The 23858-nt window shown below is 44.2% G+C and overlaps 1 protein-coding gene across 5 annotated transcripts in view; it reads right to left on the bottom strand.

Annotated features, from left to right (window-relative positions):
* SVIL (supervillin) overlaps positions 1-14173 on the bottom strand; it is a 137458-nt gene extending 123285 nt beyond the window's left edge. For 4 of the 5 annotated variants that reach the window (XM_083823226.1, XM_083823222.1, XM_083823223.1 and 1 more), the window contains exon 1: positions 14037-14173. The gene's annotated coding sequence lies outside the window, so the exon portion shown is untranslated. Of the gene's footprint in view, positions 1-13878; positions 13932-14036 lie in introns of those variants that run through there. The other variant, XM_083823227.1, reaches the window with a different exon arrangement.
* Between the last annotated feature and the right edge of the window lie 9685 nt (positions 14174-23858).

The raw sequence follows: 23858 nt of genomic DNA, 5'->3' as shown, positions 1-23858 counted from the left end.
CTTGCTTTCTTCCCCTTCCATCCATTAGGATGATCTATTTAAGTAGAATGAATCAAATAGATGCTGTAATTAAATCTGGAGAAAACGGCCAGTAACATTTGCGAGCATAATCCAATCCCAAGTAAATTCTAGCAGCAGATTTCTGGATAAGGGTCTTCCACGTCACATCTCTTAAGTCAAATACATCAGTGCAGTGAGACACCAGAAACTGCACCTGAACAACGAGCACAGCTCAGCAGCGAGGGCACTCCTGTTAACAATTAACGCTGGAACATCTCTGAACAACACGGACTTTGATATGAAGATATTGCCTTTACTTTCAGCCTAAATCTCAGAGCTGAGTTATGTAATAATCCAGAATTATGCACAAATTTCCATAAGGCCACCAGATAATAATGTAAAAAAAAGAACTAATGAGAATCTTTTCAGGACAGCGCTATAACCAATTCAAAATGAAAGCTGTGATCGAGGTTTGTTTATACAAGTGATGTTCAGTGCAGTCAAGCAGTCGAGCTCTGCTCATTGCCAGATGGCTCTGAAATTGATTTTATCCACCTGTAATGCAGAACACTCTCCTGCATCTGGAGCTTAACACAACCATCAGTCTTCCCTCTGCACAGCAGCAGTGCATCTACTACCAGAATACGGAGAATTCAAGTATATATATAATTAAAAAAAAAAAATCTATTTATTCTAAAAAGAGTAAATGTTTTGCTAAGATGTGAAAAAAGATAGCGTCTTTTTTTATTTTGGTCAAAAATGCATACCTGAATTACCCTGGAGAATGTATGGGCAGCACAGCACGGCCTTCTCTACAACACTTGGGCAATGCAACACCTTCAGCAGCCAGCCCAGGCGTCCTTTGCAAACGAAGCCTCACGTTAATCTGGAGATCGTGGTCTGGAAGATGATGTCTTGGGAGACAAGACCCCTTGCCGTGCAGTAGGTGCGCACTGCCAAACAACTTACCAAGCTGCACTTGTAGTGCTGCAAGCTCAGCATACGCAAGCAATCGTTGAAACAGCTGGCAGCTTCTAGCAAGTCAGGATCACTTGGGACTTACAATCCACCCAGATGTCCCATTAAGTGTAACTCTTTTGTTTCAAATTAGTATTTTAAAAGAACAGCTTTCACCCTGTGTTTAATTGTTTCTGAGATGTTTAAAAATCCAAATTCGCGTGAGTTGTCCTAACTCCCTCATTGCCAAACACGCACTGGTGCCACCACCGGGCAGCTGCAGAAAAGGCTGGGCACCGACCGCTGCTAGGATCGTGTCCGGCCAGGTGCTTGCATTATGTAGCTCAAACAATATGCTCACCTCCTCTGTGCCAAAGCAAATCCCCATTTGCAAAACTAGGTGAAAAAGCGGGCCTTTGCTGATGGTCACAAGCCAAAGCCGGCAGGTTAGCAGCACATATTGCTCTCTAGTAAACTTTAAAGCACTTGGAGTTGAACAAAGCTGCCCAAAACCTCTGATCTTGTAGGTAGAGCAGAACTGCAGAATGAATAACTTCTAGCCAGTCTGAATCTCCTTCCTCGCCTACCATTTCCCCCCCTTAATTTACCCCACCAAGTACAGAAGAGAGAGACTGTCACCACGACTATCCTAACTCCAAAACCCAACTCCTGCTGTCTTTAAAAAATGTTCTCATAACATCTTTACAGTCTGGTGAACAAGTAAAGGATCTGCAGTTTCCCATCGAGAACAGTTCTGGTAGCCATACACAGTCACAGTCCAACAGAGCCAAACCACGCAACACGACTGCAATAGCTTCTGGCCTCTCCCAGCTGCGATCTTCCCTGATCGAAGCACAAAGCTTCCTTTAAACAAACAACTGTAAAAAGTAGTCTGCGGTGAAGGAGCCACAAAAATAGAAAAAAGGGGAAAAAAAAAAATCAGATTCCAGCATTTTAAGCATCAAATAAATACTACTTCAGAATCCGTTTGAAAGCTTGTAATTTGTCAAATCACAGCGAAGGTGTGATGGGAAAATCCACTACTGATGGGAAAATGCACTACAGTTAAATGAAAAAAAAAATGTGGAGAGCATGTGTTTTGTACATTTCCACACCCCTTGCACCACCAGCGTGAAGACCAAGGCTGATGCCTCTGGCACTGGTCCCTGTTCCCCACCAGAGCTCCCAGGGCTTCCTTGGCTCAGTAGCACAGCAAACACCGACCTGCTGCCGACACCAGAAATGGAGATGTGGCAGCTTGCAAAGGCCCAAAGACAAGAGCCAGCCCAGAAGGAGCAGCACAGGCATGCTGCCGGGAGCAGGAAGGAAGGATGGGAGCGGGAGGAGCAGAGCTGTTAGGCTCATCCCCAAAGCGGTGTTATTGCAAAGCCACACGCGCACATAAAGAGCTGGCCTCAGAACTGTGATGTGGGTTTCAAAGCTCATTAAAATCGCCTCTGAAACAAAGTTTTCAGAGTAAGGTTTCAATGGGGAAGGGAAATAATTTCTCTGGATCACTCTGTGAAGTCTGCCCCTTCCAGAAACAAGCTCTGAGGCTCCACAGAGTAACCTCCCTCTGCTGTGCAGGGAATATTCAGCAATACTAGGACCTACGATGAAAGCGTGCAAACCGAGCAGCTGCCGGGACGCAAACCACGACCGAGAGGGCCGCCAGCACCGAGGCAAGGAAGAGTCCCGAAGCCCGAGGCGGTTGGCATGCAGGCCGTGACTTCCAGAAGCAGGAGAGGGTAGCACACCAGCAGGGTGCTGCGGGGGCGCATCCCAGCGCCCCTTGTGCCTGCAGCACGAGAGAGAACACAGCGTGAGTTTATTTTGTGCACGCCCTCCCAGCACAGAAAGTTATGCCTGACCAGAGGGGAAAGTTAATTTGGTCTGGTTGTGCAAATTCTTAACGCTAAAACTCTGCCAAGGTATTGTCCAGGCAACACAAGAAATAGCTACTGGCAAGTTCCTGCTCCCCGAAATCACAGCCTTTCCAAGAGCCTTGTAACCTCTTTGTAGCTTTATTTATTTGCAGTATTTTTAGTCTGTAGAAAGAGCAACAGCTACATAGGTAGAGCATAAAGGCAAGAATTGTTCTGGCTTGGGGAAATCAGACTCTAGACACATCATGACAGATGTCCTGCCTTAAATAGCAGCAGTAACGTTCCAGTGCTTGACAGCCCAGCTAACACTCCAAAATAGTAGAAAGTATAAAACATTAATGAAGATGATGTGATAAATCAGTTTCAAACAGTAGCCTGCTCTGCAAAGCAAAAAATCATTTTTATCACCACTAGCTTAAGCAATTTGCTACACCCACATCCATTGTTCTTTCATTAAAAAGGAAAAAAAAAAAAAAAAGAATGGGCTGTGTAATTTGAGTTATACTTTTGACAGTGGAACAAAAAGCAGGGTGGAACAGAAAGGAACAAAATTAGGGTCCGGTTCTCAGGTAACAAAGAGAGGTTTAAATTAGATGAAGTCTGAAAAAACGGTCATTGGAAATCCAGAACAAGGATTAAAACAGACCAACAACAACAAAAAAAAACACGAGGAGATTGAGAAGACCAGGTCATACTTCAGGATGAGAAAAACAGCGGTGAACACCCAGAATTGATCAGTAGAAAGCATAAAGAAGAAGAGGGAAGCTCGGTATAGCTTCAGGGAACTGACCGAGCACATAATTTTTCAAGCCACCAGAATTTGAAGCTCCCAGCCGGCACTATACACACCACTCATGCAAGCCCTGGTGATATTGCACACACATGTTGGCCAAGTGTTGCCAAAGAGTGTGCACAAGCACGTGTGTGTGTGTGTGTGTGTGAGCACACGTGCGCATGCATCCATGTGCACACTGAGCCGCCCCGACCCAGAAGCCACCCAACCACAACGGGCAATTTCCAAGTACGCCAGTCTCAGAAACCCTAACAAAGCAACTCGAACACAATGCTCTATGTAAGACACGTTCACTTGCCACAACCGCCATCTGTAGAGACTTCAGGGGGTAAAAATAATTGAGCAATAAAGATGGTCTCAAGCTCGTAGGTATTTGACAGGCATCCAAGCCACAGCAACGTGCGCAGTGAACACGAGACTGCAAACATCTGAGCAAGTGATCTTGTGTTTATCAAAACAGCAGAGTTTCTTACAGCAGCTCTAGGGGCTGTACCGAGAACACCGGAACATTCTGCACAGCTTTCGTACACAAAACTAATGCCTGTTTTACAAGAGCTAGAAGTTTTCCACAATAAGAACTTGTGGTTTCCTGCGCAAGGAAGAATGCCAATTCATACCAACTTGTTCATGGAAAAAGTTTTTTTGGGGGGCTTCCTTGAGCAACCAGCTTCTGTAACACCAAGATCACTTGCTTTGTTTCAGCAGACCGGCACGATTATAAGCGCTCATGTCAGTCGTTGCATAAAGGAGACTGAATGGGGTAGCATTTGTTTGATTGGGAGGATACAGCCTTCTATTACACCGTGACAGCACACATGTATGTTGCTCCAGGAATTTCACAAGAAATCACAATTCCTGAAGACAGTATGTAAGGTGTTGCTTCTCTATATTGCATTTGGAGAGATTTTTTGGCCAGGTTGAGGTTCAGCAGAAAAGCACTCAGATGCAGAGCTCCCTTATGTCACATACACATACCTGCCTTTTGGTTTCAGCAGCTCATTCCCAGCAAGCACCTCCTGGCAGCCCAGAAAGAGCAAGTCCAACTCTGCCTTAAAGATTTCTTTTAAAAGGCTACTAGGTCAAGTTTTCAGCAGTAGGACACGTGAAACAAAATCCCAGCTTGCTAATCGGAAGGCAGATTGGGTTCCCAAACTACGGAATGGCAATTTATAACTCACCTGTAACGTTTCACCTGCCACCTCCCTGCCCACACAAATCCCTTCAAGTTATCTGTGCCTGAACTATCCCAGCAGGGCACAACGCATTGTGCATTTCAGACGTGAAGTTTATTACAGAAGTAATGTCCAGGCATCACCCTCAAACTGCAAGTTTTAAGAACGTGCAAGGCATACCTAGCAGCAGTTAGTTATGCTACAGTTAGCTTTTATTAGCACCAGCCCTAGGAAGTTGTTTATCTGGGTTCAATGCCATTTAAATTCAAAGTTAATTTTATTCACAGCAATTTTATTTCAACCTGGAAGAATTAGGCTTGCATTCCATACCAGGAATCCATATAAACAACTTTCCATACTCCAGGCTTTTGCTTGGAGTGGGAAGCCAGAACAACTTTACTGCCAACCCACAAAAACAATACAAAATAGGCAATTGCATGCGAGTTGTAAAGTCAAACAAGCACCAAATATTATGGAGACAGGATAAACAAGCGTAATTAAGAATAACCAAACCCTTTGTCTGTCAATTCTCGGCGCTCTGCTACACGACAGGAAGAGGACAGACACAACACACTCCGCATCCGAGTCTGTGCTGGGGTTCCCCCAGGTCTGGGGCACTGGGGCGAGGCGCACGGGGTGAGCAGGACTTGAGCTCGCATGCAACGCCACGGTCGGGGTGTTTACAGAGTTCTGGGGAATCTTTACTCTGTGAGCTTTGCAAGGATCAGGCTTTGTACAAACTCCTTTGAAGTACTATTTGTCACAGTACATACTTTAAGCCACAAATGACAGAATACCCTAATGTAATTTAAGCCCAAAGCCAACAGTGTAATCTAATCAGGAATACATAAATTAAGTAGCCTTCTGGAGTGAGGTGGGAGAAGCAGCAGCAGTCACTTTTTAGCATGTAACACCTCGATGCAAAAGATTACAAAGAAGGGCGCAGTCTCACAAGCGGCTCACAAACAATGCAAAGCATCTAGAACATGCAAAGCTATAACAGGAAACCCTAAAAAGATGAGAGAATTATGCCAGATCCTTACTGATAGCTATTACCTCAGGAAACATATTCTGTTTTCTTTTGGCAATTTTGTCCATTATTGCAACTTTTGCTTTAAGTAAACTTCCAAACTCTGAAATCCTCCAGTGATGGAGAAAATTGTAACTGGATCTGTGGTGCCTTACCCAGGGCTGCTCAGCTATTACGGGGCAGACCCACGAGCTGTGAGATAACAGGCACCCAAGCTCGCCACTGTGCACATCAAACCATGGTAAGAGCTGCAATAACCTGCCTGGAGAGAAACAAATTGCCGAAGTTGGAGATGACAGCTCCCAGCAAACATCAGCCCGAGGCCTGGGGAAGCAGCTCTACCTGCCACTGGTCTGTTGCTGATTTTAAGTTAATACATTCTGTATTTTTTTTTTTTTTTAGTTTCAGAGAGCAGTGGAAGAAGCAGCAAAGTGAGGCAGGCAAAGCAGCACTTACCACTAGCTGTGCAAAGGAAATTATTAACAACAGCAAAAGGAAGCAAAGGTTGAAGGGATGAACTCAAGTTACATTTTCAGAACAGCAATTTCCGGGCTGCTGGAAATGCTGCTCTCCTGTGCAGTCCACAAGGTCTCCTCCTCTGCTAAGCCTCACAGTTGCCAGCTTTCCTAGAGTTGGAAGGCATTGCATGGACAGACATGCCTTTAAACTGCCTGGGAAGCCAATTTAAATGTAGAGGAAACTTTAAAATAAATATTTTCCCCTTTAGGGGATGGAGCAAATTTAAGCCAATTTAACAACACTGGCAGAACCTTTCATTTAAAAGGAAAATAAGAGAGACAACAACATGCTTTCAGCAATGCTCTTTTTTTTTTTTTAATGTGTCTCCAGAACTTCCACCAATTTTTGCAGTTAAGAACTATTTTTGGAGGTGGGTGAGGGAGTAATGCCTTCTTTTTGCCCCATTCCTTTGAACATGTTTAGCAAGTTAGTGCCATTAAAAAAGTCTCATCACTTGGCTTCCCACCACCTTCCAAGAAAAATAAATAATTGTTTCTCTTAGAGCCTTTAATAATTTAATACCTCTTATCAATCAGATATTCTCTTCCTTCTCTGCTCAACTGAGGATAAACCCTCTTATACTTCTCAAGTTCCACTCCTCCATGTCCATTCCCTAGACTCACTCTGAAGATGTTTATGAATTAATCAAAAGCACTTTAAAAAAAAAAAAAAGACGTGTAGTGTCTTATTCTATACACGTAGTGTAAAAGTTAGTATCAATGACTTAGCTCAGCCTACCTAACTATGTAATTAATACAATAATTTTAAACTATTGGTCTGTACTTCTGCTACGATTTCAGACAAATACTGGTTTAGTATTCCAACACAGAGTGTGAAAGAGTAATTTTCCAGAAGACAAGAGCAAGCATTTCGCCAAAGACAGCCAGTGTTTTAACTTCTTTTAAGACACTAGCATTTGAATGGCAAAGTTCAAAATCTCAGCAATTTGGAAATACAAAATGGATCCTGAAATTCGTTACCTTAAACCACAAGACTCGTGGTTTTTTTGTTTGTTTTGTTTTTACAGGGCAATGCTCTATTATTAAGCCAGTCACCCTCCTATTAAACACGAATATTACTTTAATGATGTTAACATGAACACAAAAGCTATGACCATCTAGGACAGAATATGCCTGGAGAAAGAAAAAAACAGTTAGGAAGAAAAAGAAATCTATCTGCAGCCACCTCAAAATTTCCTCTCTGAATAATAGGGTTTTCAGACCAGTTAAAACAGGTAACTAAGAACCTGGGGCAGAGGCAGCTTTTTCTGCTATCCCCAGCAAGAGCGCACAAGTCACTCCCTTCCACTTCCCTTCACCATTCCACGATTCACACAGCCAGGAAAATTCAAATTTACATTCTTAAACTACAAACTGTATTCAGTATGTTTTCACTAAAATGCCTGATTTATACCTTTGTAGGGAATACTAGTTAATGAAACCATCTCTAGCTTCTGAAAAGTTAGCTTTATCGCACCTTTAACAGTCTCTTGCAGCAACCAAGGATATGCTCCTTACCCAAAGTTTCAAACTGACATTGTAGAACAGGTTAAGTGGTTAGAACAACAACTCTGGGCATTAAATGTATTATCTCCCTTCTCCAAGGGTGCTGGAACTTACTCTGTTCAAAACTTTTGGTGAAGTTCACCACATGAAGATAGCCTGCCTTTTGGCTTTTCCCTGCCTCCAGGGACATAGCCGTGGACTCACTGGTGGAGGAAAGAGCACAAACAGCTTTCCTGGATGTTTCCTATCCCTTCCACGGCAGCGGCAGCAGGCTGGGTGGAAAGATCCAGCAGGCAGGATGCAGATGAGGGTCCCTCACCCGCAGGTACCAGGCATTTCAGAGCCTGCTTCCTCCTCGCCATCCGATCCCAGCAGTGCCGCCACTGAAACAAAACTCCTTTCAAGAATAGGTAAGCAAAAGCCTTGGCTGACAACTGATCGCAAGATGCCTTGGTAAACTGAACATTGTTCAGAGAAGTGGGGAAACAAAAGAGCTGTTGACATAGCTGTAAGGGGAGCCTTTTCATACCCTGCTTCTTTTAGATTAGTTACTACCACAGACATGGGATCTACATCTCTAGGTAAATACTGCCTTATATCGTATTTGTGCCAAATCTATAGGAAAAGACTTGTAAGCAATCAGTGCACCTAGTGGCAAAGAAAACTTCTGGTGACAACCTTGGTGTAGCAAGAACAGTCTACTGCTTTAAGTCCATTAGATGTAGTAAAGGGGCTCACGGCACCTAGCACGCAAGAAGAAGTCAATTTTATCTCCACTAATACTTAACACCAGAAAAGCAAATGCAGCTACAGTTGCCTGTGCTAAGCAGCTGGCAAGCTCAGAGATGGAAAAGTTGCGGAACAGCTGGGGAATGCGAGACCCTTTTGAACAGGCTGCTATGTGATCCAAAATAATGGTACATGTTTACACACAACACAATGGCAGCAACAGCCAAATGCAGGTCTGGCGAATGCACTACAGCTGCTCCTTCCTTCAGACGAGGCACAGCCAGCAGATACAAAAGAGTTCATATTCACAAAAATATGGCTTTCATCTTAAAAAGCAGCAGCTTGGTTTCCAAAATAGACAGCTGGCCCTCCAACTGGACTAAACGGTACGGTATTCTCTATTAGAAGTTGCCCTTTAAAACAGGTCTGGATTAGGGTCATAGAGCTTTCCAAACTTCTGCTTTACCACCAACACTTACCAAAAATGCTTTATTCAGACTAACAGGCTGCCATCTAACATTTAAAAGTTTCTCCCATTACAGTATTTTCCAGCTAGTGCCAGGAAGACAGCAACATGCAAACTCTTAATACAGACACTGACTGCTAAAGTTAGCTATTCACTTGAGAGAAAGAAACGTTTGGTGTGCTAGAAAGCAATGTTTAAATAAAATAGACCATTTCACAGCTTTTTTACGCTGGTTTTGCACATTAGTGTAAAAGTAAGTTGGTACCTGAAGACAACACGTCCCCCTGCCTGCACTAGAGGGCCAGTCCTTGTTTACTGCTGGCTGTGCAATAAGAGATAACGTGTTGCAAGGAGTGCTGCCTGGTTTCACAACTGCCATCCGAGTACATGATTTTGTACGTGACCTTGCACAAAAATTGCATCACCTCAGTTCAAGTGATCTTCCCAGTTTTCAAGTCTCAGAAGCAAAGTATCAGTGGTACCATCTTTCTTGCTCAAGACAAGCCATGATTAACTGGTGCTAACAAACTGGCTGCTATTTTATACCGTAACTGTAGCACTTCTAATTACGCTAGGCACCAAAACAGTTAGCAGTGGATTGAGACATTCCATTAGGTCTTGATTAAAAACAGTACAACTCAAAGGGAAGATTTTTTGAGCAAGAGAAGGAGACAGCATCAAAAGATTTCCTCTTCGACTTCCTCTGCACATAACTATTAAGTTAAAATCCCAGTTAAGAGCTATCCAGAGTATGATAGTTAAAACTGGACCAAGACAGCTGTCATAGCAACAAAAACAGATGCAAGCACAATTTTTAACCTCCTTCCCTTTTATATAGAAAAGTGCTACTAATAGCCAACGCAGAAAGGATTTGGAAATAGGGGTTGCAAGACCCTTTTAATTGCCACTCTGTCAATGGCAAGTGTGTATCTCTGCACACTTACCCAACAAAATGCCACATCCATACACTTCAGTTTCAGACTTTCTAGTGAAATCCTTTTGTGAATTAAGCCATATTTCTAAGAATTTCCTCACATAAATAGGACCTATGTGCTCAATAAGGGAGGAAAATAGAGTAGAGCCTTGAATCACAGTTCCAGAGAAGATATTTCTGGTACCAAAATATGGTATATACCAATGTCGTGCTACAGCATGGTACTCTTCCTGGAGGTAAAGCAGTAACAGGCATGCTACCCTCACCCTAACACGTGTAGAGGTAAAAAGACAGATTTTCTCTTCCAGCTGCACTTGGTGCTAGCTGCACAGCTGCTAGTAGTGCCACGTTGTGGAAGAGGGAGTGATGTCTCCTATCTCCAAGGGACTAACATTGTTGTCAGTTATGGACAACGAGATCAAGTGCACCCTCAGCAAGTTTGCCGATGACACCAAGCTGTGTGGAGCAGTTAGCTGACACGCAGGAGGGAAGGGATGCCATCCAGAGGGACCTGGACAGGCCTGAGAGGCGGGCCTGTGTGAACCTCATGGGGTTCAACAAGGCCAAGTGCAAGGTCCTGCACCTGGGCCAGGGCAATGACAAGCATAAATATAGGCTTGGCAGAAAATTGACGAAGAGCAGCCCCAAGGAGGAGGACCTGGGGGTGTTGGTTGACGAGAAGCTCGACATGAGTGGCAATGTGTGCTCGCAGCCCAGAAAGCCAGCCGGATCCTGGGCTGCACCAAGAGCAGCATGGGCAGCAGGGTGAGGGAGGGGATTGTCCCCCCTCTGCTCTGCTCTCGTGAGACCCCATCTGGAGTGCTGCATTCAGCTCTGGGGCTGTAAGAAGGCCATGAACATATTGCAGCAAGTCCAGATGAGGGCCACAAAGATGATGAGAGGGCTGGAGCACCTCTCCTATGAAGACAGGCTCAGGGAGTTGGGGATGTTCAGCCTGGAGAAGAGAAGGCCCCAGGGAGACCTTACAGCAGCCTTCTAGTACATAAAGGGGGCCTACAGAAAAGCTGGGGAGGGACTCTGTCAGGGAAAGGTTTTAAACTGAAAGAGAGTAGATTTAGATTAGATATTAGGAAGAAATTCTTTATTGGTGCTAAGGCACTGGCACAGGTTGCCCAGAGAAGTTGCGAATTCCCCATCCCTGGAGTTGTTCCAGGCCAGGCTGGATGGGGCTTTGAGCAACCTAGTCTAGGGGGTGGCATACCTGCCCATGGCATTGGGGTCAGAACTGGATGGACTTCAAGGTCCCTTCCAACCCAAACCATTCTATGGTTCTAGGACCTCAGAATGAGCTCTAGAGCACCATCTTTTTCTTCAGTTTTGAGCCAGGTCTGCTATCCAGACTTGTCCAGCTTTGAGCCCACCCCACTACTCCAGTGTCTCTGAAGTCTTGTTCTGAAAATAAAAAAGTAAAAACGAAAGCAAGAACAGGATATTGGAATGAGTTAAGACATTCGTGAAGCTTAGCACAGTTTGGCAAACAGCTGATTTTTAACAGTTACAAGTAATGCACTGAGTCAACCAGCATGAGCAAGTGATACGTAAATGATCCGGACCATCCATAAATTGCACTGAACCTCTCCCAACTTACTCTCCACGCTTACCATTAGGGATTACTCTTTCGACCAAGACAGATCACAATCAAGAAAAAAACCACAACACCACTCCAGTCTCTAAGATTTTCTGTCAGTTAGTCTCCTGTAAACTACTTGCTGCTTTAAAAGAGAAGGTATTTATCTTAAAATTCCAGTGCTGTACTTGCCAGGTACAGACAAAATAAGTGTACTTGGAAATCATTCTTTGCTACCACTGCTCCCCTTCTTTGTAGTCAAGTCATATACCACAGTTTATTTCCACTGAAAGACTGATCGGGGTGTGCTTATGTCTATCAACAGAGGGGTGAGTTTCCATCTTTCGAAAAGTTCTCTTTAACAAGCATTTTACACATGGATGTAAATTCAGCTCTTTCACAAAGCAATTACTGTCATTATTTACTATGGAGGAACTAGGCAAACAAATCATTTAATACAACTACACAAAGGTATTATTTAAAAATTATTAGGAGGTACATCCACACCAAAGTTTACTTGCCATAACAAAGATTTCCCTACCATGTAGATCTCCTGACAGCCATGTCCCAACAGGCTCTAAATCGCTTATACACATACCAAGTATTGTTCAAAGCAGACTTGCTTTCAGCAAGATTAAATACCTGTTCAGTTTGAACTGTCCCAGTGCCAGGATAAACTACATTCGACCAGTTCAGACAGTTATCCCACCAGGCACCAGTGGCCTTCGAAACTCCCAGTACCCCAGAATCTGCTGCTTCTGGGAATTTTGCCAGGAGCTGTGGGATAGCTCTCCACTGAAGACATTACAAATTAAATATTTTAGAAGTGTGCTTGTGTTTACATGGAGCAAGGCTGCAACAGTTCAGAATATGAGTCAGCATGGTTTGCATCCACACAGAACTGAGCAGCGCGGTTAGAAAACTATACGTTTTCAATAGAAACAAAGAGTGTGAAACGATTCCCCCAGCGGAATACACTCAGGCTGCACCTAGCAGAAGCTAACAATCACGTGAAGACAGGAATTTTGTTCAGAACCTCACTGCTCGAAGGCACGCGATTTTCCTGTAGTAATTTCAAAAGTTTCTGTGCGGAACAGACGCTTCGGTCCTGCCTGCATCAGTGAGGTTAAAAATGGTATCGCGGCCAGATAAACTGACAGGCACGCACATCCACACTACGATACAGCTTTTTAACTCTTATTTGCCTCATTTAAAGTGAAAGCTGAAACACATTTCCTGTCGGGACAGTACAGAAAATAATTGAATGCATCTCGTTTCATTAATACAACAGCACCAACAAAGTCTCCAGGCAGATAAACAAAGAACTGAAACAGAGCAAACTACTCCTGTGCATCCCACGCCGTTACCTACGGCAGATGCATGGAAGGGCCAGGCCAACACCCTCTTACTGAAGCCTCAAGGGGCACAGGAGCCTCAAGAGGCACAGGAAAACAGCATGCCATACCAGGCAAGAATTTCTGGCGGCGGGAACAGCTGTCAGGGCTGCGTTGCAGGAGCTGAGCTGAACCACTGCCCCTTCCTCCCGTCTCCACAACGGGCCCCTCCGTCTCTCGGAGGCGTGGTGCACACCAGGACCGCTTCTCCGCGAACACAAGAGGAAAGCGTGGACCACGCTTCCAGGCACAGGCTGGCGGACCCCTGGGACTGCAGGTCGCACAGGGCAGCACCCAGCCTGAGGACGGCACCTCCTCAGCTGGAGGTAACGCTGAAGCGTGCTGCGTCCGGCTCCGCTGTCACAAACCCCACCGGCTTCGTGAGCCTGTCAAGGGAGGCTTCCACTCCGAAGCGGCTTTTGTTTTCATTCTGAACGCGAGAGATTGAGACAACTGCAGGCTGAGAACATTTCTCAGCACGGTATAGTTCGGTTTGCTCCTAAAGAAACACGCAATAAAAATAACCGGGCCGGCTGGGAACGCTTTCCGTACGCTACCGGACGGCTCGCAGCGGGCCGGCCGTGCCCACCCGAAGGAGAGCGCTACCCCTCGGGTCACGGGATGCTACCTGGGCTAAGAGCGGTCAGCGACGCCACCGCCAGCTGTCGAGGACCTACAAAAGCATCAAAACGAAGCGGGTAACTCGCACTTCCTACTCGCACCCAGCCTGCCAAGCGATCCACTCGAGCACGCCCGAGCTTTGCGGGGACCGCTTCCACCTCCCCCAGGAGCGCCCCAACCCCCGGCCACGTGCGGGCACTAAGCGGCACCGGTCGCACAAGAGGCGGCCAGCAAGCGGCACGGGGCGCCCGTGCCCCGCGGGAGCCTCCGCACCGCGCTGCTACCTGCCCGTCCTGCCGAGCGCAACACTTGTTCCTCCCCAAAGCACGCCCAGCGGGGTCGCGGCAGGCGGGGGGGTCCCGCTGCAGCTCGGGCACAGCCTCGGGGGGCTTCGGGGGGCAGCCCCCGGGTGCAGCCCGTCCCCGGTGCCGCCGCCACTCACCTCGCAGCCCGCGGCTCGGGGGCGGCAGCAGCCTCCGGCGTCCGCGCCTCCGTCCGGCGGGGCGGGGACCCCTCCGCAGGGGGCGGCCTTCCTCCTCCTCCCCCTCCTCCTCCTCCTCCCCTTCCTCCCCCTTCTCCTCCTCCTCCTCCCCTTCCTCCCCCTTCTCCTCCTCCTCCTCCCCCTCCCCACGCGGGACGAGGGGCGGGGCTAGGCGGAGAGGGGGCGTGGCCAGCGCGGGGTAGGACACGCCCCTCCCCGCCTTGGCCCCGCCCCCTCCCCGCCTTGGCCCCGCCCCCTCCCCTGCGCGCCCCCCGCCCGGCTCGCCCCGCTTCCGCGCGCCTCCCGGAGGCGCTGCCCCGCTCCTTAAAGGGGCCGCGCCCCTCAGAGCCCCCCCTCGTGTTCCCCTCATGTTTCGTTAACGCGCACACAGCCCCTGTGGGTGGTGCAGACGGTGTTACGGAGTGCTGCTGGGGAGTGCGGTGGGGTGAAGCCCCCCAGGAGCCCCACAGAGGGACACCTCAGAGAGCCCCGTGCCCACACTGCTGCTGGGACCCCTGTGGGGCCAGGAGCAGGGGGTGCAGAAAGTCATCGCCCCTCCTGAAGTAAATTCAGACCATTTTCCTTCCTGGCTGTGCTGGTTCAAAGTCAAGGCATTGTTACGAAGGTGCAGGAAACGTCTATGATGTTGTAGACCTTACCAAAGTAGCGCGTCAAAGGTGTTTGTCCATTCAGTACAGGGTGAGCAGAGCATCCAAGTTCTCTGAGGCTAAGCAGTCCAGAAGGTATCATCCCTAGTACCATTTTAGTGCCATCCCTAGTATCATTTTAGTATCATCCCTAGTGTCGCATTTTAGTATCGTCCTTAGTGTCATTTTAGTGTCATTCTTTTTATTTTAATCCTCTACTCGCTCTAATCTTTCAGTTTAGGCAAACATTTCCCGAAGTGTGTTACGTGGAGAATGAGTCCTGCTTCACTTGTTCTCATAAAGCAACCCAAATCGTGACCACAAAAAGAATTACCAAAAGGAGAATTGTTTGTAGGGTGTGTTAAACCTGAGAGCTCAGGCAGAGAGCACATGGGACGAGGCAGAATAGCTCATTCTCTCCTGTCAGTTGCATATGCACGAGCAGAGCTATCTTCTCCTCATCCGCACGAAGTCTGTGCAGAGAAGCAGAAGGGAAATCTCCAGGTGTGGAAACACGCTAAAGCGAGGCAAACCAAGGAAATTTCACGTCAACACCCCAAGTGTATCTCACAAGGCACGCTACAAAATATCTGCAGCACTCCAGCAGCTCCCTGCCCTTGGATGAGTTCTGAACTGAATACTGAGGGCTTAGCTCGAAACACTGCTGGGCTTTATAGCTCTGTGGCAGGGAGAATTTTCTTAATTGCAGGATAACGATGTGGTGTGGGCACATGCCTTTTGCCTAGTGGTTATGAATTATTTTGTGCAGCAGATACATGAAACCCACATCAAATAGAAAGCGTAGACATGTCATTCCAGTCTGGTTGAGGGAGAGGAGAAGGAAGGCTAGCACAGAAAGGAGGACAGACCAAAACAGTAGCAAGGCTCAAAATCCTGGACTGAAAAGTGACCTTAAAAGTATAACTTATCCTGCTGCCTTTCAACACAAGTCATGTCGTCCTATTTGAAACCATGAAAGGTCTTCACTTTCCCTAAGGATAAAAAGAGGCAGCAGCTTCTCACTAAAATCGTCAAGGTTTAGAGAAGGAATTTTGATCCTGTAAAAAATGCCCTGTAAAACAGGCCTGAGAGAATTGTCAGAGTGGGAAAAAAGAAAAAAAAAAAAAAAAAAGGAATTGAATATTAAGTTTGCTTCTGTTGTGATTGACACAACACTGTCCTTATTTATTTTCAAATATCAGAATGGTTTCTTGATGGAACTTTTACAACCAAAAACCTGCAATCCATTTACCAAGAGCTCTGTTTTTACCCCAGTTCAGATCTGATTCGTCTGGATTTAGCTTTAGGCACAGTCCCTGCCATCCTCTGCCAGAGGTTTTTCTCCTGCAGACTTAATCCATGATCCAGATACATGATTATTTAAAATTTACATTTAAAAAGGAGTAAAAGATTGATTGGAATTCCAGGGGAGGAGAGGGAGGCACAATGATATAGTGGAATCTTTTGTTCCCAGCAGAACCAGGAAAGAATTAAGTTTATTAAAGAAACGTAATTTGGGTCAGACCAAGCGTCTTAATCCATGTCAGTTTAAAAGATGATTTTCCCTACTTTTTTAATGTTAGACACAAGCATTTTTGATTTATGATGGGAGTCAAAAACATCTGTACTTTGGGGCACAAGCAAATGCTTATTTAAACAATGGGGCTGCCTGGGGGGTTGATATAGGGAAGAAATGACATTCTTCTGCAAAGAATTCAGTGTATTTCACTCCATGAAGTATCTGCTTTGTTTTGAAAAGTACCCTGCAGAAGACACAGTGACTCAATCTATTTTAAAGGAGTCAGGCAACTTTTACCTTTATGTGATTGGTATGACAACGAACAAGGTTGTCACTGATGAAATACTATTATTGTTTGCTTGCCTTTGAGTGAGCCATGTGAAAAGAATTGGTCATCTCAGTCACACTGGCAGCATATAAGCATTCACATCTTAAAAACATTTGGAACTGGTTGGTAGTCTGAAGTCTTGTCTGCACTCAGGATTAGCTCTGATTTCAGGAATTATTGTAGCTTCTGGTACAAACCCACTGTAGATAAAGCAAGCTGTGATGTGCACTGACGTCTGCGCCGTTCAATGGCTGATACAGGGCTAGTTTTAACTGCAGATGAGGTCGGTGCAAAGGAACCGGTTTCTGAACGTTTTCCTGTCCCAAATCAGCTCTCATCATGTGCTGAAGTAGTTTATTTGAAATTTTTTGGGGGGAAAAGGTGTTGAGGGCTATCAGAAGATGACATCTGTAGCATTGTTTTAAGTTCTACCCTACACTGGGTGGAGATTCCATCTGTAACCAGATGCTGTGCTCCATATGGACCGATATGATTAGAAACAGGCTTGAAAATAACATTTAGCTTTACTAGTCAACTTACCAGACTTCAGTAAGCCAGATCTGTGAATGAATGTTGTGCCCGCTGCTTCTTTTCAGTCCATAAACTCAAATCCAGGCGTCTCTACGCTTAAGGGACTTTCTTGCGAAGCTGTGGGACTGACCTCTGTAGCTCAACACAGTCGATGTGCTATGACAAAGATGTGCCTCAGTGTAGAGCCCAGCATAAACTGTTAATGTCAGCAAAGAGGCCAGAGGGGAGAGGCAGAAATATGTCTATTCCTGCAAGGTTTCCACATGTGGAGAAAGCAGAAAAAAAGTAACAATCTGCATTTCAACTGCTTTTCTAAATGAGTGCATTCAACAATGTGGCAGGCTAGTAGCTTTCTCTTCCTGCCTAAGGCTATGCCAAACTGGAGCGAGGAAGCCTAGGGTCGTTTAAAAGAAGGTGTGAAAAACTCAAGGGCAAGTGTAGAATTTTAGAAAACAGCCAAAGCCTCTGTCCACCCTCGGAAGAGCAGAATGACAGAGCTCTGGCAGCCATTGCAGCCACCACCGATTTATTTACGAGTTCCTGGAGTCAGTCCAGTGTAATTATGGGCCTGAACTCCAGATCAGATTCACTTGACATTTGAGAAAGTCTGTGGAAAAACAGTAATAATAAACTGATAATAACCGTCCGTCTCATAAGCAACAGAAAATAAAGGGAAGGGAAAGGGCAGGTGGGGAGAGGGGAGGGCAATATAATCCCGAAAAGATCTCCTGCTTGTCAGGAGATACTTTCAGTGTATAACCCCCATATATTTTCTGAAAGGAGCTACAGAGAATTTTGGAGTAAGTCCTGAATCATGTCAGTGCTATTGCAATTACTGCACTGGAAAAAATGAAAATGGTGGGTGCGAAGGAAGCTGGGATAGGTTGGGGCAGCAGTTTCTTTCGGTGGAGCAGATAGTTTGTGGCCCACGTGGCATTTATCCAAGCATGCTCATCACCTAAATTACGTTACCATGAAGCCATTGGCTTTGGAAAAAGATGTTCGAAGAAAACTATGCTGTAGCATATGATTTATTTTCAAATTCATGCACTGAATTGAAATAGACTTTTTGTTCTTTACTACAAGTCTGATTCTGCTAGTTCATATCATTGGTATAACATCGATGAAAATCAGGGTTAAAAATCTTAGTATTTAAAACATCTGCAGTCTTACATCAAGATTTATATCCCACTGTTCGATCCTTTCCATCTGAATCACCCCATATTATTTTCTATTGAATTTCTATAAGACAGCTTTAAAAAGCTAACTCGCTGGGAGTTTTCCAGAAAAAAATACTTTTCAAGTAAGATAAGTTGATTAATTCTGCTGAATGGAAAAGGCATCTTCTCTGACAAGAAAGAGGCCTGACATTTAGTTTACAGTTGTCTCGAGTATTTTATTTCAGGTGATGGAATTGAATTGCAAGTTATGAGTGAATGTTTAATGAAGCAAGAGCAGTTACGTTTGTGCTACACCTAAACGGCATATTGTGGGTTTCCCTTATGTAGGCTTTCAGGACGTATTAACTACATGTGCAGAGGTACGCAGATACATATATATAAATGGATTTTCTCAGGGGGAGCATTCCAGTGAGTCGTTCTCCTCAGACAACCAAAAGTCAAGTGCCCTGGCAATCAATACCGAGCGCAGTAACACTAGACAGTAGCTGAAGGAAAAGGAATCCTGGAGGAATGAATGGGGTTAGTGGCCCAGAACATGTCATCTTCAGGTGACCTGCTTCGCCGCACTCACCCAGCTTCTCGGGAACTTCTCACTCACAGCGTGGGGTGTGCGACTCCAACTGTGAAGGAGAAAGACTGGTGAGAAAGGAATGGCCACTGCAGAGCACATTCAGTCCTCAGGTGGCTGCTGAGTGTGCACTTCTTCAAGCTGAGTCCCTGGGAACTGCACACACTGAAGTGGGTTAGCCCAGGCTGTCCAGCCCGTACTCCCTGATCTGACAATGGTATCGGGTTTTTCTGCTCAGGAACGACGTGTGGAATTGGAGTTCTGTGTTATTTAAAGCTTTTTTTTTTATTATTTATTTAACTTTTTATTTGACATTTATTTAACACTTCAGGTTATTATTCTGCATGCTTTTATACTTTCCTCTATAAATATATGTCTCACAGGTCTTAAGGAGATGACTTAGCAGTCTGGGGCTCTGGTGTAAGGTCAACAACAAATGTGTAATATACAGGAATGGATATTTTTTTTTCCTTCTTACCTACCATACATCTGGTTTTCACCAGATCTGTCCTTTTTCTTTTATTGTTGTTGTTCTTGGTAATTTAGTTGAGGCAGAATTTGAGAATACTGACAATTGTCTGGTACAGCCTGACCAAAATAGCAACTCTGCCTGAGCTGCTGGATATCTAGAAATCCTAGACACATCACTGTGCACTGCAGATCAGCTCCACAAAGTATGCAGTACTTCCACAGAGGTAGACCTTCTGAGCATATGTTGCCCAGATGAGCTGCACAGCTCGTAGTAAACCCACTTACTGTGAGAAGTCAGATTAACTATATAATTTACGCTCTGTACATCTGATACTTTAACATGCTGGGCTCACAGTTATTTTCTATTCTGCACATGCTCATAGCCTTCCGACGGGTATTTCTTGGGCTCGGAACGACTGACTTTTTATTTACTTGTTTGCATGTCTCTCTACGGTGAGACAGGGCTGCTTGGAAATAACCAATTTTTGTTTGGGATCCATTCATAACATTCTGCAAGACTTGGTTGTAGGTGGTCAGCTCTGCTGGTATCCAAACCACTGAGCTCAGTGGAATGTTGGAGCACGGGAATTTTGGAGGCACACTGAACAAACCTTTCAGCTACCGACAGCATCTGAAGAACATCAAGAAAATGTTGAAAGGAGCCTAGGTAAATATCTGTCAGAAACTAGCTGGCATTGCCATATGGATTTCAGCACAGGCTGTGGCCTGTCTGCCACAGAGTTTTCTTCACATTATTTGGTGTAACGGTCCTCACACGGAGCTCACAGTTATTAAAATAAATAGTGCTTTTAGAATAATATTTGGGATTTTGAACTCCATTCTTCTTTGGCTTCCAGTGCCATTTAACAATCTCATGGCATAATTCCACGATGACAAGAAACATCACCTCATATTAACAATCCCAGTTTGCTGTTCATAGCAATTGCATGAGTTATTGGCATCAAATATGGGCTGTCTGTAGAGTCTAAAAGGAACTGAATGATGATCTTCCAGTTCCAGAAGTTCCACTGGCAATACTGGTCTGCACTCAAGTGCATCCCAGAGACTCCAGGAAGGTACAGATCCTCCTTGCAGAGTGATGCAGTCATTCACCAACCTATGATTGTGGCAAAATGAAGACTGTGATCTGTAATGTTAATGGCTTTGAAACACAGGTTTATGCAAGGAGCATAGGAAGAATTTCCCAGGCTTCAGCTGGCCATGTAGATGCACCATGAGTCTGTAGGCTGTTGCTGCTTTCAGGACTGACACATTTGGAAAAGAGATGGAGCAAAATCTGCACCAGTCCACTTAAATGCAGGACTCTTCCCACAAGGAAAACCCTGCAGGTTCCAGTCCTTGGTTTAAGTCCTTGCATTTTGTAATTGGGCTTACCAGGTTATCTTTTTGTCTGAAAGCACATCCGAATTCTGCTTCCACAGAGGTCTCATTCTGCACGGCTGTGTTTGTGTTCCAAGCACTGCAGCGGAGTATTCAACTTATAAGCAATGGTGCAAATAAAAACAAAATATTAAAGCAAGGTGTTTACTTGAAAACACCTACAATTAGAACTTTAAATGCTTTCAGTATGTGCAACATTTCATTGTTTGTATGGGATAGTATGAGAGCAGACTGCCACCGGGAGCCCTTTTGGCTCTCAGTTTTGCAGAACTTGTTGGTTGTAGAGAAAGGATTGCTTTGCACTACTTTAGAGTAACAATTTTATTATCTTAAATAGAAAATTCTCTGAACAAGTTGCAATCAACAGAGCAAGAGTATTTGGAAAGTTCAAATTATTTTTCTTAATCGTTTCACACGGAAAAATAGGAGGGAAAGAATCTGAAATATTAAAAGTTTAATTTTGATATTTTTAAGTGAAATGTTTTGACTTTTGATTTGGAAGTGATATGTCAATTTTATATTTGGCCTGATTGTTTTAAAAAGTTGCAAAACAGTTAAATAAATCTAAGAATGAAGCAAAACACCTTGAACAAATCACAACTGTGAAAGTTTTCAAATTTTCGGCTTATCCAGTGCAGCATACTGAGTCAGGTGTCCATGACCCATGTGGCCCCATGGGCCAGCCGTGACCACTGCTCAAAGACCCAGTAATATTCTCTGCATGAAGCTGTGTCTTGGTCTCTTCGGCTGGAGCTAGAATTCTTGAGTTCTGAAGCCAAGAGATGGAAGTGGATGGTCCCAAATGATCTGCTACCAATAAGAATTTCTCTGTAGTACTCTTGTACAACTTAAACACAGACTTCCCATGAAGACCCACAATGACAAATACTTAAATATATGTGAGAACACAACCTTTTAAAATAATCCCAAGTCTTATAGCTGCCAATATCATGCAAACATATAGTATGAATCATGTTAGCACTCTGGAAAAGCCTGAGTTTCTTGCAGTCTTTCAGTAGGATCCTGCAATTTAATAGCTCATTCATTATGTATATTCCCTCTTTCAGTGATGTGTTATCAACAGATATGAGAGAGGCTAGGGGAAAAAAAAAAAAGAAAAAAAAGAAATCAATCAAGTGTAGATATTTCTTATAAACAGTCTGCATCAAAGGATATTAGAGTGTAGAAGGCAAAACTGGAGCTTAGGGTGACTTCTGCCTGTAGGAATGAAAATATTTGCAGTCTAGCTTGCCATGTTTGTAGTCAGAAGAGCTATATGGAACCTTACATCTCATCTGTGTGAAATAAAGATCCCATTTTGGCTTGCCTAAAGCAACTTTTCAGGGAAATAGAATAAGGTTATATGAATAGGAAAGCCCTAATTTAAACAAGTAACACTCTGTACAACTCAGAGCTTTTTCAGCAAACTGAATTCAAGAAGGAACAAAAAGACTAAACAGAGATGTTTTGTCTCCTAATGAAACACCCCAACCTCTTGGCTAAATAAAACTTTCAAGGCAGGAATTTAACAGAGAGACACGTTTTATGAAGCAAATACTTGTTTACTACCAAGTAATGCAGTGAGCAGTTTGGTGACCTAGCAGTTACTCCTTCTTGCACGATTGTACTGTGAACTTTCACGTGAAAAGCATGACCAGTCTCAGTATGTTGTAAAATGGAAATGCTGTCTTTGGTATAAATTGATTTTGTTAGTGTTCTTATTTATTCGCTGTTTGTCTGCAATGTGACTCAGTGACATGAGATAGAAAACACAGCCTGTGGCAGCACCTACAACTCCCATACGCAAAAAAATGGTGGTTAGGGTGACATTTGTTTGAAAACTCAGTCTCTCAATACACAATTTGCTTGAGAACTGCTGCATACATTTCTGAAGTGATCCAGAACATTGCCACTATACTGTAAGCAGTAAAGCACAAATTGCAAAAAATAAAAAAATTTTTTAAAGGAAAAGCTTGTAAGTTCATTTGCAATGTTGACACAATTTCATACACGTTTCCCCCAGCCCCCATGATATTGTTATCACTGATTTGTGTCACACAAGAAGCAGTGGGAAAGCATAACAATCCCATCTGTGACACTGCATCAAGGAGCAATTTCCATAATACTCTGCAAAGATCAGAAATTATTTAGTGATGAAATACATTCTCCAAACCAACAGTGAAAGCACCTCAAACCAAAGACACATTCTTTTCTGACTTCTATCTTATTTACTTCTTTCATTAAGCCCCAGTTAAACATAGCAGTAAAGTACCTAGGAACTCTTCACAGTATACAGTAGTAATACTTGAAGATTTTAAGTTAAACATATGCTGAAATGATTTCCCAAATTTAGGTTTTACATATGCTGAGAAGTGAACTCAAAGTCCAGGACAAGCTATGATTGAAACAGGTTTGTGGCAAAAGATGTCAGTACTTTAAGCTGCATTTTTGCTTCTTTTTGTCAGATATTTGGAAAGTACTATAACAACAGAAAATAAAATAAAATTAAATAAAAGGAAAAGCTGTAATACAGCATAATCCAGCAACAGATATCTCTTCACTGGTAGGTTGCAAAGACTGGTTACTGAAGTTAGAGATGACCACAGGAGCACTTATGCTTGGGAAAAGCCCTGCAGCCCATCTGCATAAAGTACGAACACCATCATCTTGCTGGGACAACAGGGAAGAGCTAGAGCAGGACCAGTCACACTGGAGAAAGTTTCTCAAAGCTCCATGGGGTTAACGTCATGGAAAGGTCATGAGCAGTGAGCTGCCAAACTGCACTTTGAGACTTTTCTCCTACTGTAAAGTAATGGCTACATATGGTACAAGGCAGTGGAAAGCCAGGCTCCAAAGTTATCTTTCACTAAATGTAAAATGTTTGCATTTTAGCCACTTAAAATGTCTCAGTGCGTTCAAATAATCTGTAAACCCATGACTCTGGAGCCTGTCCAAAACCAATAAATAAAAAAAAAAAAAAGCCAGTACCTGTAACAAAGGCATCGTGAGTCAAGGAATATGAAATGTGCTGTACAGGTCTATATAATGAAATCCTGTGCTTCTCTGGTTTTTACTACCAAGCCTAATCGTCAGCTATCTTTACACCCAGGTCCAATTTCCTATATTCTTCTTAGCCA

Source organism: Anser anser (assembly GCF_964211835.1).
Source record: "Anser anser genome assembly, chromosome: 2".
In the NCBI taxonomy this organism is placed as follows: Eukaryota; Metazoa; Chordata; class Aves; order Anseriformes; family Anatidae; genus Anser; species Anser anser.
Note: the sequence above shows the minus strand (reverse complement) of the source record. Positions and strands in the feature narration are given on the sequence as shown.